The sequence below is a fragment of the Neoarius graeffei genome, chromosome 16 (genome assembly GCF_027579695.1).
Source record: "Neoarius graeffei isolate fNeoGra1 chromosome 16, fNeoGra1.pri, whole genome shotgun sequence".
Taxonomy (NCBI): Eukaryota; Metazoa; Chordata; class Actinopteri; order Siluriformes; family Ariidae; genus Neoarius; species Neoarius graeffei.
The window spans coordinates 63,930,848-63,949,854 of NC_083584.1; the positions used below are offsets into that span (position 1 = coordinate 63,930,848).

At 43.0% G+C, this 19,007-nt stretch overlaps 1 protein-coding gene across 2 annotated transcripts in view; it reads right to left on the bottom strand.

Moving 5' to 3' along the window:
* Window positions 1-16,920, bottom strand: part of LOC132900965 (protein Smaug homolog 2) — a 34,914-nt gene extending 17,994 nt beyond the window's left edge. Inside the window, exons 1-2 of one of the 2 annotated variants that reach the window (XM_060943370.1) lie at window positions 16,621-16,920; window positions 7,903-7,972 (exon numbers count right to left, since the gene is read on the bottom strand). The gene's annotated coding sequence lies outside the window, so the exon portion shown is untranslated. The remainder of the gene's footprint in view (window positions 1-7,902; window positions 7,973-16,620) is intronic. The other variant, XM_060943371.1, reaches the window with a different exon arrangement.
* Window positions 16,921-19,007: the final 2,087 nt, after the last annotated feature.

Consider the following 19,007-nt stretch of genomic DNA (forward strand, 5'->3'; position numbering starts at 1 on the left):
GGCATTCCGTACAAAACAGTCACGCATGTGCGACTGTTTTCCCACTGCTTTAAGCGTTCTTTTAGCTCTGCCATATCTTCATGCTGTATCTGGTTGTGGTCACAACAGTACTCGTGACCGTGGCACGTTCCTATTTTTTAGAATTGCGTCCGTGATTCGGAAAGAGGGCGAGGAAACTCTGAGGCTTTGTACAGAAAGGAGACGAGGGGATCAGGACACTTTGGCTAATAGTTAAGACATTTCGTCCAAAGCCTTTTTCATATGCACTATCGATTATTTTATATTTCAGGTATTCTGGTGTTCGCGAATGAAAGCCCCATGAGAGCGCTGCTCCGCGCCTGAAGATTTAACATGATCCAGCCGGCTTTAAAAATTAATAACTCGGCCAACGGAGCTCAGAGTGAAGCCAAATTTTACAGGCACCTCCCTTTAAGCCTCCCTCTTGGAAAGAGCACGGTCTTGGGTCTGTAGGATCACGTCTCAGCCTGGGATTCGCAAATGAAGCCCCTACGAGCGCACTGCTCCTCGCCAGAAGACTTACAAAAATGTGTTTTGCTTCGGTCAAATTCCACTGAGAATTCCTCCTTTTTCGAACAAACCAATACCTGAAATATAAAATAACTGATCGGGCGTATGAAAAAGGCTTTGGACGAAATGACCTGTATTCGTACTCTGTCAGTAGACGCGTCTTATCTTCAGAAAAGTCTGACTTATTTAAATAACACGGGTCAAAACCTGCACATCTCTCTCTTCTCTTTGTATCGAATCCTCGCTCGATCGTTCAAATCGTGGTAACGGTGAGAAAATTCAGCGTTGTTTACAGACACGCTTTCAGCGACTGCCATCCGACTTGCTTTGTAAATCCACCATCATGCTGGACGCTCATGACGTAGCACGTTCTGATCACGTGGCTGCACGTCACTGATAGCCCTCTAGATCAGGGCTTTTCAAAGTGTGGGGTGCGCCTCAGTTCTTCAGGGGGGGGCGCAACGTGAGGAAACATAAGCCAGAATAAGTTACTATTGCGGACATTTAGCGAACTTCAGCTAGCCTTTGCCAGAGACAAAATGGATCGATTTTTAGTACCTAAAGCTACAGTGAGTGAGGAGACAGAGTCTGGGCCAAGCAAAAAACCAGACCCTCCAGGATTTCGCGATGTTGCGATTCAACCAATCCCCGCGAATTCAGGGTGGTGTTGCAATTATATCCAATCACCGCAACCTTCCCGCAAATTTGACCAATCGTTGGCGTCGTCTTGAGGTGACGTCGACAAACTACCTTCCGCCTTACTTCCGTGTATACGTTCAAGAGAAGCAGCATGCGCGCAGTGTTGCCAGATTGGGCGGTTTTAAGTGCATTTTGGCGGATTTTGAACATATTTTGGGCTGGAAAACATCAGCAGTATCTGGCAACACAGCATGTGCGAGTCAGTGTTTATGTAGGCTTAAATTCTGTTACTGAAAGTGTGTTATGTTTACAGTGAAGGACTGTGTGCACTTTACATTATTTTTTTTTTTACTTAATACAAGAAATTAATGGATGCCAACATTTTTGCCAAAATGGTATTTTATTTTCCATTGTTTAGGCAGCTTCAGCATCATACTGTGAGATTCTGTTCAAATTGTTTTTTTTCCTTCTATGAAGCCTGAGCCATTTATTTTATTAGTTTATAATTATTGTTTAATTTAGTCTTCAGGAGAGACTGCCTGCACACAGTACTAGTATTAATAGTTTTTTTTTTCTTACATGAAAGCTGAGGCATTTATATTATATTTTAAGGTAACTTCATGTTGTGCTGTGAGGTTCTCTGCACTTTAACTTTTGAACCAACAGGTGCATTTGGAGAAGTAAAGCCTATTTTTCTGCATTTTTGTAGTCCTGGTAATCTTTTATATTGGTAAAGTTGTTTATAGGACCATTTCTCAGTGTCTTTGTTTTTTTAATCAATAGTTTTTCAGTAATAACTTAATATTTAACACATCACTCAATTTTAATCACAAAAAGAGAAAATTGCAACAATTTCTCGCAACTTTCACTTCCTCCCGCAACAAAAACCTAAAAAACACCCCAACTTTCATCTTAATTTTTTTGGAAAACCCCCCGCAACATCAGACATTTTAGCCCGCAACAATCACAAAAAAGGCCCGCGGAATCCTGGGGGGACTGAAAAAAGAAGGAAGTATGACCACGATTATTTAAAGTTTGGATTTTCATGGACTGGATCTGAAGATGCTCCACTGCCACAGTGTGTTGTCTGCCAAGAGGTGCTAGCCAGTGATGTGCGTGAACGAGTTCAAAAGAACGCGTTCACTGAACACGCTCATTTTTTCATGAACTTTGAACTGAACGCAACACGTTTTAATAAAGAACTTGAACGTGAATTTGTTCACATTATGTGTCATGAACGGCAGACATCACTGTAAATGAACGTTGGAATTTGTTTTCCCTTGATAACTCGAGTGGCATTTGTTTTCTCTTTTGAAACGCAACGGGAGAAAAAGTCTCCCCCTCCTGTATTCTCGCAGCCGGTGCCGCTCAAATCATGTATCACACCAGACAGAAATGGCTTTGACATTGTGTGCGCAATGCATTGCGGGGAACGTAGTGTCCGGCCGAGAATAGTTGAATAACATACTGGCTTCCGCACTACGTTACCCATGATGAATTGCAGCAGGGCGGGGTAGGCGTAGCAGGCAACGATGAGAGCGAAGAGGAGAATGGGCTGGAGCGAGAGAAGGAGTGTGTGAGAGACCAATGACGAGAGTGAGAGAAAGCGCTGCAATTTAAAAAAAACGGCTAGTGGAAGTGATGGCACAGAGAGCACAGACACTGATTATGAACATTTAAGACAATTTTACACACTGTCACACCAAGACAGTGCCTTCATTCAAGAGTTTTGCTCATTTCATACACACACACACACACACAATATATATCAAATAATTAATATACATGTATATATTAAACTATATATTATTTACTTCTTTAATTAAATGCTGGTATGTTTCATTGCACCAAGTATAGAACTGGTCTCAGCGCTCGAAACTAACGGTGTCCCGACGTCCCGGGGACCATAAAAAATGTCATCGGGACACAAAATTATCATATCTGGGACAATCCCGAAACAATGGAAAAAATAGATCTAGAAAAAAAGTTCTACATTAATATTATTTACAAAGCCGTAACACATACGTAGACATTCACCTAATTTGTCAATTTTAATTTTAAAACGTTAACAGCGAAAAATACACAGTAGCTACACTTTCGATGCACCTGCATCCGTAGGCTACAGAGCAGCGCATTCTGTTCTAGAATCTTCAGCCGGAGTCCGCGTTATATGGACTTGGAATGGAATTGCTAGCGCACACGCTGCGCCGACTCTTGCCAGAACAAAAATGCTGAAGTGGTTGAAGCGGACCGACCGCGGGGAAGAAACTGAAAGCCCAGACATAACGTCTCCGGGACCTTCAGGATCCAAAGTGTCATCGCCTGGTCTGCAGGCAACACTAGCAACTGAATGAACTGAATGAACACTGTTAGACACGTTATAAAATACAACAGGAATGATGCGGATGATATTGACGGAAGATACCGTTCAACAGAATAAGTGAGTTTTCTTGGTGTCTTTCTCGTTCAGAAAGTTTAGTCAGTCAGCAGCACAACTAGGCTCGGACCTGCCACTATGCTGATGTTGCTAACATTTGCACCCACGTTTCAGCAGCGAAAGTTCATAAAATGGATAACGGAAAGTTCATAAAAATGGATAACGGTCTCATCTCATTATCTGTAGCCGCTTTATCCTGTTCTACAGGGTCGCAGGCAAGCTGGAGCCTATCCCAGCTGACTACGGGCGAAAGGCGGGGTACACCCTGGACAAGTCACCAGGTCATCACAGGGCTATGGATAACGGTCATGGTGAAAATTATAAGTTGGCCTTATAAGTGCCAACAGATATTCAAGGTATAAGTAGATGAAATGAACATAAAAGGGGTCTTATTTTCAACTAAAGTGTACTGCAGATGTAGGGAGTTGAAACATTTTCTGAATGAGCTAGTTGGCCCCTTTAAATAAACGGGTATCTATTCATACAGTGAGATCGCCAAAGTTTAATAAACTGAAAATGCAATAACTAATTTTGAAGTAGATGATGTATAGGACATGTGTCGCTTGTGTCTTGTGACTTATTGTAAAAATGATATAAAGGGTTCAAAATCGCATAGTTACAAATATAATAGTAACTTCATATGATAATATTAACCACTGGTTATTTCAGAGAGGAAAAAAATGGGGACACTATTGCTTCCATTCGGGACAATACAACACAGAATTCGGGACCACTGGGGGACACAAAGAAAAAAAGTTAATTTCGAGCCCTGACTGGTCTACCTTGTCTGTACTGTTGCATGTTTCATCACCTGGTAAGAAACCCACAATTGCAGTGTCATGAGCAAATGTCTACAGTGAACAGTTTCAGAGAACGTATAGTGATTTTCTAGCTCGTGGTCTGAAAAATGTTTTTATTTTCATATCTCACCAAAAAGTAAAATGAACTGAACTTTGAACTAGTTCAGAATTAAAATTGTGAACTTTGAACGTGAACTGTTCACTTTGAGCATGTATGAACTGAACTTGAACTAGTTCAGAAAAGGTGTGAACTGGCACAACACTGGTGCTAGCTGACGATGCTATGAGATGTTTAAAATGTGTAAAACAAGATGTTTTAAAAAGAAAAAAAGCACAGATGTTTAAAATGTGTAAAAAAAAAAAGATGTTTTAAAAAGCACAGATGTTTAAAATGTGTAAAAGAAAAAAAAATGTGTACAACAACCTTTTTTTTTTTTTAAATACAAAAATGGAACATTAAGTATAGCAACAACAAAAATTGTGAGGGGGGGCTGACTCTCCCACACTTTGAAAACCCCTGATCTAGATAGTGAGTAGTGAACGAGCGAGTGATTTCGGACACAGCCTTACACTTTGAACGAAATTCTACTCAATCGCCTGGCTTTCCTGGAAGGATTTTAATTTGTACCTACCGTTTTAGTAACGCACACATCCTTCTGAAAACCAAACAAGGTCATTACAGTAGGGCTGTGCAATTAATCGAATTTTGATCACGATTTCGATTTTTGTGTCAAACGATCTCAAAATTCATATAATCGAGTTGAAACTATTATTTTGCCATTTGTCGGGGACATGCACACGCAATGCATTTCCTTCCCGCGGGCCCATGTGCAGACTTGCCGACAACACTCACGCGGCGGAAGCAGCGCGTGTGTCTCTATGGCTCTCCACTCACGCAGCTGAAAGGAGAAGAGATTGTGAATTGTTTGGCACGAGGTAGGCTCGCAAGATGACAGAAGGAGGGCAGAATCGGTTGGTCGACAAAAAGGGACGAAAAACGTCTGTAATATGGGATCACTTTGGATTCGAAGAATCCGACATGGAACAGAAGCGCATCGTGTGTAAGATTTGCAATAAGGTAGTATCTGCGCCTCTTAGCAACACTACAAACCTCTTCAACCACCTGAAACTGAGCCATAAAGTTATTCACGACGAAACAAAAAACAAACAAAAAGATAAAGCCGTTGCCGCCACAACCAGCAAGACAATGCAGCCATCCATTTTAGGGATGGCGAAAACTAAAAAAAATCTTGACCAACCACCGAGCCTCATTAGCCGGTTAAAGTCGGTTAACCTACGAGTTTAAACAGGGATGCAAACGGCGCACCTTTTAGCGGATGCCGCCTTTCTCACGGCTGAATCGTGCAGATCCGATTTTTTTTTTTGGGGGGGGGGGGGGGGGGGCGTTGGAGTGTCTGAATAATTTCATCAGAGTAAATTCTGTATGCTCAAAGGAAAGCAATCGGATCTGCACGATTCAGCCGTGAAAAAGTCGGCATCTGCGCCTTTAGTTTGTGTGGAGAGAGATGATCTGCAATAACATGCATTGTTGGCTACAGACCGAAACATACTTTCAGAATGCACTGGCCAAGGCAGGACTGAACTCCATGTGCCTTCTAATAATAATAATAAACAATAGTAATTTGTAAGCTAAAAAGCCTGTATCTACATTTTTTTCTTTCGCCGAGTGGCAGCTGTGTTCAACTGGGGCGGGACATGACTGAATGGGTGTTTCTGATTTGTCAGCTGTCTTTAACTGGGGCGGGAGGGCGGGACATGACTGAATGGGTGTTTCTGGTTCGTCAGCTGTCGTCCTTACACCGCATGGCACGCCCCAAGCGTTTACAACACAGAATTCCAAGTCCTCCGCTCCAAAATCAGCAGCTTCAAAACGATTGATTTTTTTTTTTAACCGACAACCAAAAAAAAATTAACCGGTTGACGTTGATTCGGTCAACCACCGGTCAAACGGTCATCAGTTAACATCCCTAACCCATTTCGGCCACTCTCTACAATGCCACTCCGTATGCCACGAGTTCGGAGAGGCACAACGCACTCACGGCATCCATCGGATATTATTTAGCCAAAGACATGCAGCCATGTACATTTGTTTTTCTCTGTCTTATGTCAAAAGAATATCATTTTGTTTTATACATCGCAAACTTAAGTTTTTCTAGACTATATTTATTTTCAGTTTGAAAGAAAGGTGAACGTAAATGATCAATAACAAAGAGGTTTTTTTTGTTTTAAAGAGAAATACTGAATAAATGCATTGTTTCAAAAAATCGTTTGAATAATCGTGATTTCAATATTGACTGAAATAATCGCGATTATTATTTTTTCCCCATAAATCGAGCAGCCCTACATTAAGGAGGACGCTGTGATTCGTCGCTATGCGTGTTTTTGGACGGTGACAGGAAACTTCGCTTCGTGCAGACAGATACTGAAGCTACTTTTCCAGCACGGCAAGTTTTTGAGGGTCTGATGGCACGGAGATACCGACAGAGCTTCGAGAACAAACAGGATTTGTTCTTTTCTCAGTAGAGAACTAAATTCAGATGAGATGAGCAGCAACAACATTTCCATAATGTTCTTTACGATAATCATCATCCTTCTTATACACATCAGACTACAAATGCACTTAAAGACAATTAGATTCACATTAGTACAGACTACAGCGAGTCTCGACTCAGGATTAGCAAAACAAACTCATTCACCCTCAACGGGATACAGACTTAAAAATATGACAAGCTTCCTGTAATGTTGGCATTTCATCATCATCATCATCGCTCACAAGTGCTGATGTCAGAAAACTCACTCGTTTATTCCCTTGTCATCTTCCTCTTTCCACTTCCCTCGAAGAGCACTAGATAAACGAGATTTACTAAAATGAACCAGCAAAGGAGCGAAGAAGGAAAAAAAAAAGTTCATGCAGTTTACTGTATGAATGTAAAAAGGAGCAATAATAAGACGTTAGGTCGCTAATTAGCTCACAAAGTGAACCTTTACGTGTCATGATTAAGGCTCCTGAAGGAAATGTGACGAGTGTGTTAAACGGTACTGAATCACAGGGCTCTGTCGGATGAAGCTGAATCACGGTTAGACAAAACATTAACTCGTACAGCACATGACTAGAGTTACCGAGTTCTCCGTTCGCTCGCTACACGCTTCGTGAAAATCAAGAGGACGGCGTGCACATGTTCCATTGTCTCGAGTTTTCTGGTTTTACACCTGTGATTTAACACCAGCTGCTGAATAAAACGCTTTTGTGTTGTGCTGCTGCTCTCAAAAAAAAAAAAAGCACAAGAACACTTGAACCCTGTACCACTGACACGTCTGTTAAAAGGAGAAACAAACACACGCACGCTTTCTTTTTTAGTTTTATGTTTTAGAAAAGGCCTCAGACGCACCCTGCGTCGAGAGCAGAATACTTGCACCGTGAACAGTTTGTTACACGGTTTATATTTATTAATTATCGGAAAATGCATATACACTCACCGGCCACTTTATTAGGAACACCCCTCCATCCACCTGCTGTTTGAGGCGGTTCTCTAATCAGCCGATCCCTCTGACATCGAATCATGCGGATAAAAATCAAGAGCTTCAGTTAATGTTCAAACATCAGAAATGAGAAAAATTGCGATCTCAAAGTGTGACTTGCTTTCACTGTGGCATGGGTGCTGGTTTGAGTATTTCAGAAACTGCTGATCTCATATGGAATCAATTTTGTGCCAAAATGTTCATACAATACTTTTGAAATATCAAACAAAAACGACAAATCAAAATACAAAAAAGCAAAAAAGTAAATTTTTTTAGACTGGCAAACAAATTATTCGTGTAATCGTGCAAAATATCAGTCTATTACTCTTCAGAAACCTTTTATTTTTGTTCCGCGTCTTTCTCAGTTTTGTTTGACGTAATTTATTTTGGTTGCGATTCCAGCTTTCTCGTTTGCGCTCCCTGACTTTTTGCTTGCAGTTTTGGCACAAACTTCACGTGTGGGCGGGCTGTCCAGGAATGCATTCCCATTGGCTAACTTGTGTTTGACTGACAGCTACGCTCAGCCATTCCCTACTCGGATTCTGGCGGACTGTTTGACGAGTGACCGATCCATTGACGGTAAACAAGGATGGAGTGGACTTCAGTGGCGACTATGATATTGAATTAATTCAACAAAGTGTAAGTGCGGGACAAATGTGTTGTATGTGTTATCATGGTCGCCACTGAAGTCCACTCCATCCTTGTTTACCGTCAATGGATCGGTCACTCGTCAAACAGTCCGCCAGAATCCGAGTAGGGAATGGCTGAGCGTAGCTGTCAGTCAAACACAAGTTAGCCAATGGGAATGCATTCCTGGACAGCCCGCCCACACGTGAAGTTTGTGCCAAAACTGCAAGCAAAAAGTCAGGGAGCGCAAACGAGAAAGCTGGAATCGCAACCAAAATAAATTACATCAAACAAAACTGAGAAAGACACGGAACAAAAATAAAAGGTTTCTGAAGAGTAATAGACTGATATTTTGCACGATTACACGAATAATTTGTTTGCCAGTCTAAAAAAATTGACTTTTTTTTGTTTTTTTGTATTTTGATTTGTCGTTTTTGTTTGATATTTCAAAAGTATTGTATGAACATTTTGGCACAAAATTGATTCCATAATCTCCTGGGGTTCTCTCTCTCTCTCTCACACACACACACACACACACACCAGTCTCAAGAGTTTATATAGAATGGTGCAAAAAACAAAAAACACTGAGTGAGCGACAGTTCTGTGGGTGGAAACAAACGCCTTGTTGACGAGGGGTCAGAGGGAAATGGACAGATTGGGTCGAGCTTTTTGGCCAGGAAGGAAGGATATAGTAACTCATAGCAACTCTTTACAACCATGGTGAGCAGAAAAGCAACTCAGCATGCAACAGAACACCACACTGGGTTCCAGTCCTGCAGCGAAGAACAGGGCTCTTAGAATCAACACCAAGTTCCGATTAAAGTGGCCGGTGAGCGCATACACACACACACACACAAACAAACGCACCATGCACTGTTTTCACAACTCAAAACAAGAATGCACCATTTGTTATATGAATCTATACTTCTGTGGAAAACTCAGCCTGCATTATTTTTAACATTTAATCCACCACGCATCGTTTTTACATTTGGTTAGGTTTTTTTTCTTTTTTATCAGACATCTAATTTTTAGGTTTGTTTACCTGACATGTTTCGACGTACGACTGTCGTCTTCCTCAGGAGTGTCACCGGATGTTAATTGGTGACGCATCTTTTATCAGCTGATGTTTCTGAAGGCGTGGCCTTCCTGTCTGGATTGACAGGTCGGTCACGCCTTCTACCGTCTGTTCGTCCCCTGCAAGATGGCACTCCAGGTATGGGAGAGCATGTATGCTCCCTCATCTCGGTTGATGGTCCTCGGGCTTCGCTTACGGATCTCCATGGCCTCCCTGATCCAGCGCTGATGTTTATTATCTTCTGTGCGGATGACTCTGGCATTCCCCCAGTCCATAATATGATTTTCCCTTTTGCAATGATCTGTTATAGCTGACTTATAATTTTCCTGTTGTGCCTTTTCTTTTATTGTTCGGGTTTGTCTTGTAGCGGTCTCCTTTTCGCACTCTTTCTTATGTTCATTTTTTCTTGTGTTGAAACTCCTTCCTGTCTCCCCAATGTAAGTTTTATTGCATAATTGACATGGAATCTCATATATGGTGTTGCATCTGTTGTCCGGATGTATTCTGTCTTTGGGATGAACCAGGATCTGACGGAGAGTTGTGTGGTTTGACAGGTGTGTTAATGTTGTTTTTCCTCATTGCTCTTTGAATGCGTTCAGTTATTCCCCTAATGTATGGTAATGTAACTACTCCCCTGTGTTCTTGTTTGTTGGTTTGTTTTTTCTCTTTCTTCTGTGTTTTGTTGTTCTTAACCTGTTCCACCCCTTTGGATATTGCCCATTGTGGATATTGACATGCCTTCAATGCGTGTTGTATATGTTGTTCCTCCTGTTCTTTGTCCTCTGGATCTGTAATTATTGCTGCGCGTTCATGTAATGTTCTGACTACTGATATTTTGTGCATTATGGGGTGTTCGGAAGTCCAGTTTAAATATTGGTCGGTGTGTGTGGGTTTTCTGTGTACTTTTATTTTGATGTCCCCATCTTCTGTGTGATGTATTTTTAAGTCCAAAAATGCTATTGACTGCTCTGTTTCTTCTTCATGTGTGAATTTTATATTGCCGGTATTGTCTATGGTGTTGAGATGGTCGGTGAGTTGTTGAGTGTGTCCCCTCTTCACTTTTTCTAGTATGTCATCCACGTAACGTTTCCAGAGTGTTGGCCTGTATTCACCGGGATGAGGGAGCATACATGCTCTCCCATACCTGGAGTGCCATCTTGCAGGGGACGAACAGACGGTAGAAGGCGTGACCGACCTGTCAATCCAGACAGGAAGGCCACGCCTTCAGAAACATCAGCTGATAAAAGATGCGTCACCAATTAACATCCGGTGACACTCTGAGGAAGACGACAGTCGTACGTCGAAACATGTCAGGTAAACAAACCTAAAAATTAGATGTCTGATAAAAAAGAAAAAAAAAACAACAACTATATTTAATATAAGACATAATGAACGTAATCGAAATGTTTTTACATTTGGTCGGAGTACGTCCTTCACAATCTGCTGTTTCTACTTCTGCAAAAAGAAGTCAAAGAACTTAGGGAAGCCATGGCGTAAAAGAGCAGCTTCGGGACCGAAAGGTTGCTGATTCAATTCCCTGGACCAGCAGGAACGGCTGAAGTGCCCTTGCGCCAGGCAACAAACCCTCAACTGCTCCCCAGGATGCTCCGGGTGCGTTGTACGTCGCTCTGGATAACAGCGTCTGCTAAATGCATGTAATGTAATGCAACTCCGATGCTCCAAAATCATTTAAAGAACAAAAACCATGACACCTCACACCCATGCACTATACCTGTAAAAATAAAACCAATATAGATTTCATGAGATTTTTTTTTTTAGGGGGGGGGGGTTTAAGAAAAAAGGTTTAGGTATCTGCTGATACTCCAGGTCCTAGTATTGGAACAAAAAAGTGGTATCACATCATCTCGACAGTGATGCTTCAAAGTTTGTGAACCCCTTAGAATTTTCTCTATTTCTGCATAAATATGACCTAAAACATTAGATTTTCACACAAGTCCTAAAAGTAGATAAAGAGAACCCAGATAAACAAATTTGAGAAAAAAAAATTGATACTTGGTCATTTATTTATTGAGGAAAATGATCCAATATTATCTGTGAGTGGCAAAAGTATGTGAACCTCTAGGATTAGCAGTTAATTTGAAGGTGAAATTAGAGTCAGGTGTTTTCAATCAATGGGATGACAATCAGGTGTGAGTGGGCACCCTGTTTTATTTAAAGAACAGGGATCTATCAAAGTCTGATCTTCACAACACGTTTGTGGAAGTGCATCATGGCACGAACAAAGGAGATTTCTGAGGACCTCAGAAAAAGCGTTGTTGATGCTCATCAGGCTGGAAAAGGTTACAAAACCGTCTCTAAAGAGTTTGGACTCCACCAATCCACAGTCAGACAGATTGTGTACAAATGGAGGAAATTCAAGACTATTGTTACCCTCCCCAAGAGTGCTCGACCAACAAAGATCACTCCAAGAGCAAGGCGTGTAATAGTCGGCGAGCTCACAAAGGACCCCAGAGTAACTTCTAAGCAACTGAAGGCCTCTCTCACATTGGCTAATGTTAATGTTCATGAGTCCACCATCAGGAGAACACTGAACAACAATGGTGTGCATGGCAGGGTTGCAAGGAGAAAGCCACTGCTCTCCAAAAAGAACATTGCTGCTCATCTGCAGTTTGCTAAAGATCACATGGACAAGCCAGAAGGCTATTGGAAAAATGTTTTGTGGACGGATGAGACCAAGATAGAACTTTCTGGTTTAAATGAGAAGCGTTATGTTTGGAGAAAGGAAAACACCGCATTCCAGCATAAGAACCTTATCCCATCTGTGAAACATGGTGGTGGTAGTATCATGGTTTGGGCCTGTTTTGCTGCATCTGGGCCAGGACAGCTTGCCATCATTGATGGAACAATGAATTTTGAATTATACCAGCGAATTCTAAAGGAAAATGTCAGGACATCTCTCCATGAACTGAATCTCAAGAGAAGGTGGGTCATGCAGCAAGACAACGACCCTAAGCACACAAGTCGTTCTACCAAAGAATGGTTAAAGAAGAATAAAGTTAATGTTTTGGAATGGCCAAGTCAAAGTCCTGACCTTAATCCAATGGAAATGTTGTGGAAGGCCCTGAAGCGAGCAGTTCATGTGAGGAAACCCACCAACATCCCAGAGTTGAAGCTGTTCTGTACGGAGGAACGGGCTAAAATTCCTCCAAGCCGGTGTGCAGGACTGATCAACAGTTACCGCAAACGTTTAGTTGCAGTTATTGCTGCACAAGGGGGTCACACCAGATACTGAAAGCAAAGGGTCACATACTTTTGCCACTCACAGATATGTAATATTGGATCATTTTCCTCAATAAATAAATGACCAAGTATAATATTTTTGTCTCATTTGTTTAACTGGGTTCTCTTTATCTACTTTTAGGACTTGTGTGAAAATCTGATGTTTTAGGTCATATTTATGCAGAAATATAAGAAATTCTAAAGGGTCCACAAACTTTCAAGCACCACTGTAGTTTTAAGGAAAGGATAAAAGTTCAACACACCCATGCAGAATTTTTATTTTTGGCCTTAAGACCTGAAGGTATGAGTCACTGTTTTACTTCTGCAAAATCAACCTTGCGCAATTTATTTTTTAATTACTTGCAAAATGTTCACACTTAATCCACTGAGTAATTATGTTTACTCACTTTCACTTTTCAGGAAAGAAAAACAAAACATGCAGGCTCGGACACACTTTCAAGCATCTGCATTTTTTTTTTTTTAAAGCTACACTTTTTTTTAGTTTTTCATATTTTTCCAACTCACCTTGCTTTTTTTTTATTGCGACAAATCTTTGTATTATTTTACTTTTTGGCAATGAAAGATTATAAATGCATGTGTGTAATTTCTTTTCATGACTTTTGGGAATGGATCATGCATTATTATTACTTTTGAGCTAAATAAAATAATAAAGCAATCATATGACTGTTTTTATTTTATTATTTTTTAAATCTGAAATTAATCCCCCCCCCCCAAGTATTTCTTCTTTTTTCTTTAAATAAACTGACTCCATGTCCTTTCCAAACACACCCCTTTTCCACCAACAGAGAACAGGTTCCGTTCTGATTCAGGCACCAAATTTTGAACCTTTCAGAGCATTTCGGACGAAAATAAATTGGTTCGGAAACTGAAAAGTTGGTTCACATCTGGAACCAAAACAGCTGGTTTTCCAGCATGTACCATGATATGAGTGGGCGTGTCATTATTAATTTAGTTCTTCGAAGAAGCAGAGTGCAACGATGGAGAACAACGTTAAAGGAGATATCTTGAGGAAAAATAAATATCTATCGGCAATAACAGAACAAAATCTCACAGGTAAAATCGATCAATGTGATCCACGTTTTTGCTCCGACTGTTTACTCCCGTCATGAGTTGCATGACACACTCTGTTCACGACGCAGCCTTGATTACGACAATCCTGTTAAACTGGTGAAAACATGGGCCGGTTCACTCGCTGGCACCAAGGTTCAAAGATGCCCCTTTTCCACCAAAGCAGTTCCAGGGCTGGTTCGGGGCCAGTGCTTAGTTTGAAACCGGGTTTTCTGTTTCCACTGACAAAGAACTGGCTCTGGGGACAGAAAAACCAGTTCCAGGGTAGCACCAACTCTCTGCTGGGCCAGAGGAAAGAATTGCTTACGTCAGCGGGGGGGTGGGGGGGTGGGGGTGTTGTTAAGACCAAAAACAATAGCAAAATCGCGAAAGGTCGCCATTTTTAAGCGGCGAGAAGCAGCAGCTGTACAAACGTGAAGTCATTCCATTATTATTGTTGTTGCTGCTGCTGCTTCTTCTTCTCCGTGACCCCTTTTCCACCAAATCAGTTCCAGGGCTGGTTCAGGGCCGGTGCTGGTGCACAACTCGTTCAACTTGCGAGCCAGCTGAGAACCAGCTTGCTTTTCCATAGCTTGCGGTGCTAAGGGAAGCCACATCATTACGTCGTTGTATAAGTCAGCTACGTCGCTACGTTTGCATAAACCTTGCCGCAAATATCAAAGCAAAAGCAACACGGAAGAAGCAGCAGCAACAACAATAATAATAATGGACGACTTTGCGTTTGTACAGCTGCTGCTTCTCGTCGCTTAAAAATGGCGACCTTTCGCGATCTTGTTATTGTTGTTGGTCTTAACAACTCCACCCCCCGCTGACGTAAGCGGTTCTTTCCTCTGGCCCAGCAGAGAATTGGTGCTAGTAGCCTGGAACCGGTTTTTCTGGCCCCAGAGCCAGTTCTTTGTCAGTGGAAACAGAAAACCCGGTTCCAAACTAAGCACTGGCCCCGAACCAGCCCTGGAACTGATTTGGTGGAAAAGGGGCACGTGTTGTTGTTGCTACGATGTTCGCGCCAGGTTTATACAAACGCAGCGACGTAACTGACGTGGCTCTGCTTAGCACCGCGAGCTATGGAAAAGCAAACTGGTTCTCAGCTGGCTCGCAAGTTGAACAAGTTGTGAACCAGCACCAGCCCTGGAACTGATTTGGTGGAAAAGGGGCACGTGTTGTTGTTGCTACGATGTTCGCGCCAAGTTTATACAAACGCAGCGACGTAACTGATGTGGCTCCGCTTAGCACCGCGAGCTATGGAAAAGCAAACTGGTTCTCAGCTGGCTCGCAAGTTGAACAAGTTGTGAACCAGCACCAGTCCTGGAACTGATTTGGTGGAAAAGGGGTACGAGTGAACCTGTTCCCTGTCGGTCGAAAAAGGGGTCTTGATAAAATGGTGTCGTGTAGAGATGGCAAACCAGAAGTGCACGCACACAACGGTGAACTCGTCACCCTGAGCCGTCACGTTAGTTTGACACGCGCGTGCGCTGAGATGGACTCGGGTTCAAACGCATCATGTTTTAATTTTATAAATCAAACAGGTTGCAAGCTTTTTTGTTGTTGTTGTTGAAACAAACACTAATTTTGGTGGAAAAGGATCCAAAACCAGTATGCATTTTATTCCTCCTTCAGTAAGTGATTTCAGTGCAGTTTTGCATGGAGTGTTGCAGTTCTGTGTGTGTGTGTGGATTTTTGTAAAGGGCTGGGCTCCATTCATCCAACAACAATGTTTTTTCTGACATTTATCCAGGACACCCCTCCCTTTCACCCAGCATCAGCTACTTTACCATGATTACAGTCACATTAAAAGTTACAGTTTTCTGTAATAAATCTGACTAAGTGGAGAAATGCGTTGAGGGTTTTCCCCCTTTTTCACTGCGTTAATTAAAACTAACAATTAAACCCCAAACCAACCACCCAACATGCGCAAAAACACAAACGGGCTAGCATGCTAACTAACGCAACATTCTGGATTTATTTTGCAGAATTACTTTTTAAAAAATAAACCATAAACAGTTCAAACCCAGCAGTTTGTATCTTCAACCAGGTCCAAACACTTAAATCAGCTCAAAGTTTACCCGACCGATGCTAATGGGCTAAAACTAGCCGCTGCCAAGGAGACCGAACGCCTCGACTGTTAGCCAGCTAACACATTAGCATTAGCACCCATTATCAACAAATTTGCTAAAAATGTTCGTTGAAAAATTTAACAATAAAAGACTTGGTGATTGTAAATATTAATATGTTCGTGTACTACGAAAATAAGTATTTAATATCCTATGGTCAAAATATATATATTATAATTAAGCGTCGATAATTTATTCCGCTCGTTTTGCTAACAAGCTAGCAGCCTATGCTAATGGCCCGCTGTGTGCTAATCCCCGAGTCCTCCTCTGCAAAATTAACCGCAGTAAATTAACCTGGACGGTGCATTTACGTTAATATTGTATCAGAGTTTAATAAAAACTAAAAGATAACACGAATGCATACAGAAATACAATCCGCGAACTCATAACTGAGTGAAGCTAATGCTAACGTTAACCAGTGGCAATCTGGCTTTAGGCTAACGTTATGCTATGCTAGCTGAACAGACTGGAAATGAGACACCCGAGCAGAGTTTGGGTTTGAGAAACATTTGGGAATAAAGGGCTGATGTTTACCGGTGTGGAGAAACCCAGCGGCGGCTGCAGGAGGCTGTGAGGCGGGTGTGTGAGTTGAGAGAGGAAGAGCGGGGAGGGGAGCCGAGGCCTCGGTGTGAATCTCCTCCGGATCTCAGAGAGCTTTAAACCGCCTCCGAGCTGCTCATCCGCCTGGAGCACTCTGATTCACTCACACACTCTCTCCATTCCCAACGCACAGGGAGAGAGAGGTGTGTGTGTGTGTGTGTGAGAGAGAGAGAGAGAGAGAGAGGTGTGTGTGTGAGAGAGAGAGGAGTGTGTGTGTGTGAGAGAGGTGTGTGTGTGTGTGAGAGAGAGAGAGAGAGAGAGAGAGGTGTGTGTGTGAGAGAGAGAGGAGTGTGTGTGTGTGAGAGAGGTGTGTGTGTGTGTGAGAGAGAGAGAGAGAGAGAGAGAGAGGTGTGTGTGTGAGAGAGAGAGAGAGAGAGAGAGGTGTGTGTGTGAGAGAGAGAGAGAGAGAGAGAGGTGTGTGTGAGAGAGAGAGGAGTGTGTGTGTGTGAGAGAGAGGAGTGTGTGTGTGTGTGTGTGAGAGAGAGGAGTGTGTGTGTGTGTGTGTGTGAGAGAGGAGTGTGTGTGTGTGAGAGAGAGAGGAGTGTGTGTGTGTGTGTGTGTGTGAGAGAGAGGTGTGTGTGTGAGAGAGAGAGAGAGAGAGAGAGAGAGAGGAGTGTGTGTGTGTGAGAGAGAGAGGAGTGTGTGTGTGTGTGTGTGTGTGAGAGAGAGAGGTGTGTGTGTGTGTGTGTGAGAGAGAGAGGTGTGTGTCTCTGTGTGTGTGTGTGAGAGAGAGAGAGGAGTGTGTGTGTGAGAGAGAGAGAGAGAGAGAGAGAGAGAGGAGTGTGTGTGTGTGTGTGAGAGAGAGAGAGAGAGAGAGAGAGGAGTGTGTGTGTGTGAGAGAGAGAGAGAGAGAGAGGAGTGTGTGTGTGTGTGTGTGTGAGAGAGAGAGAGAGAGAGAGAGAGAGAGAGAGAGGAGTGTGTGTGAGAGAGAGAGAGAGAGAGAGAGGGAGTGTGTGTGTGAGAGAGAGAGAGAGAGAGAGAGAGAGAGGAGTGTGTGTGTGTGAGAGAGGAGAGAGAGAGAGAGAGAGGAGTGTGTGTGTGTGAGAGAGAGAGAGGAGTGTGTGTGTGTGTGTGAGAGAGAGAGTGAGAGAGAGAAGTGTGTGTGTGTGAGAGAGAGAGAGGAGTGTGTGGGTGTGTGTGAGCGAGAGAGAGAGGTGTGTGTGTGTGTGTGTGTGTGAGAGAGAGAGTGAGAGAGAGAGAAGTGTGTGTGTGAGAGAGAGAGGAGTGTGTGTGTGAGAGAGAGAGAGAGAGAGAGGAGTGTGTGTGTGAGAGAGAGAGAGAGAGGAGTGTGTGAGAGAGAGAGAGGAGTGTGTGAGAGAGAGAGAGGAGTGTGTGTGAGAGAGAGAGCGAGAGAGAGAGAGGAGTGTGTGTGTGTGTGTGTGAGAGAGAGAGTTGTGTGTGTGTGTGAGAGAGAGAGAGAGAGAGAGAGAGAGAGAGGTGTGTGTGTGAGAGAGAGAGAGAGAGAGAGAGAAGAGGTGTGTGTGTGTGAGAAGAGAGAGGTGTGTGTGTGTGTGTGTGTGTGAGAGAGAGAGGTGTGTGTCTCTGTGTGGTGTGTGTGAGAGAGAGAGAGGAGTGTGTGTGTGAGAGAGAGAGAGAGAGAGAGAGAGAGAGAGAGAGGAGTGTGTGTGTGTGTGAGAGAGAGAGAGAGAGAGAGGAGTGTGTGTGTGTGTGTGAGAGAGAGAGAGAGAGAGAGAGAGGAGTGTGAGAGAGAGAGAGAGCGAGAGAGAGAGAGAGAGGTGTGTGTGTGTGAGAGAGAGAGAGGAGTGTGTGTGTGAGAGAGGTGTGTGTGTGAGAGAGAGAGAGAGAGAGAGGAGTGTGTGTGTGAGAGAGAGAGAGAGAGAGAGAGGAGTGTGTGTGTGTGAGAGAGAGAGAGGAGTGGTGTGAGAGAGAGCGAGAGAGAGAGAGAGGTGTGTGTGTGTGAGTGTGTGTGTGAGGAGTGTGAGAGAGAGAGAGAGAGGTGTGTGTGTGTGTGAGAGAGAGAGAGAGAGGTGTGTGTGTGTGTGAGAGAGAGAGAGAGAGTGTGTGTGTGTGAGAGAGAGAGAGAGAGAGGAGTGTGGTGTGTGTGTGAGAGAGAGAGAGAGAGAGAGAGTGTGTGTGTGTGTGTGTGTGTGCTGTGTGTGTGAGAGAGAGGAGTGTGTGTGTGTGAGAGAGAGTGGAGTGTGTGTGTGTGAGAGAGAGAGGTGTGTGTGTGAGAGAGAGAAAGAGAGAGAGAGAGGAGTGTGTGAGAGAGAGAGAGTGGTGTGTGTGTGTGTGTGAGAGAGAGAGTGAGTGTGTGTGTGTGTGTGTGAGTGTGAGTGTGTGTGTGTGAGCGAGAGAGAGGA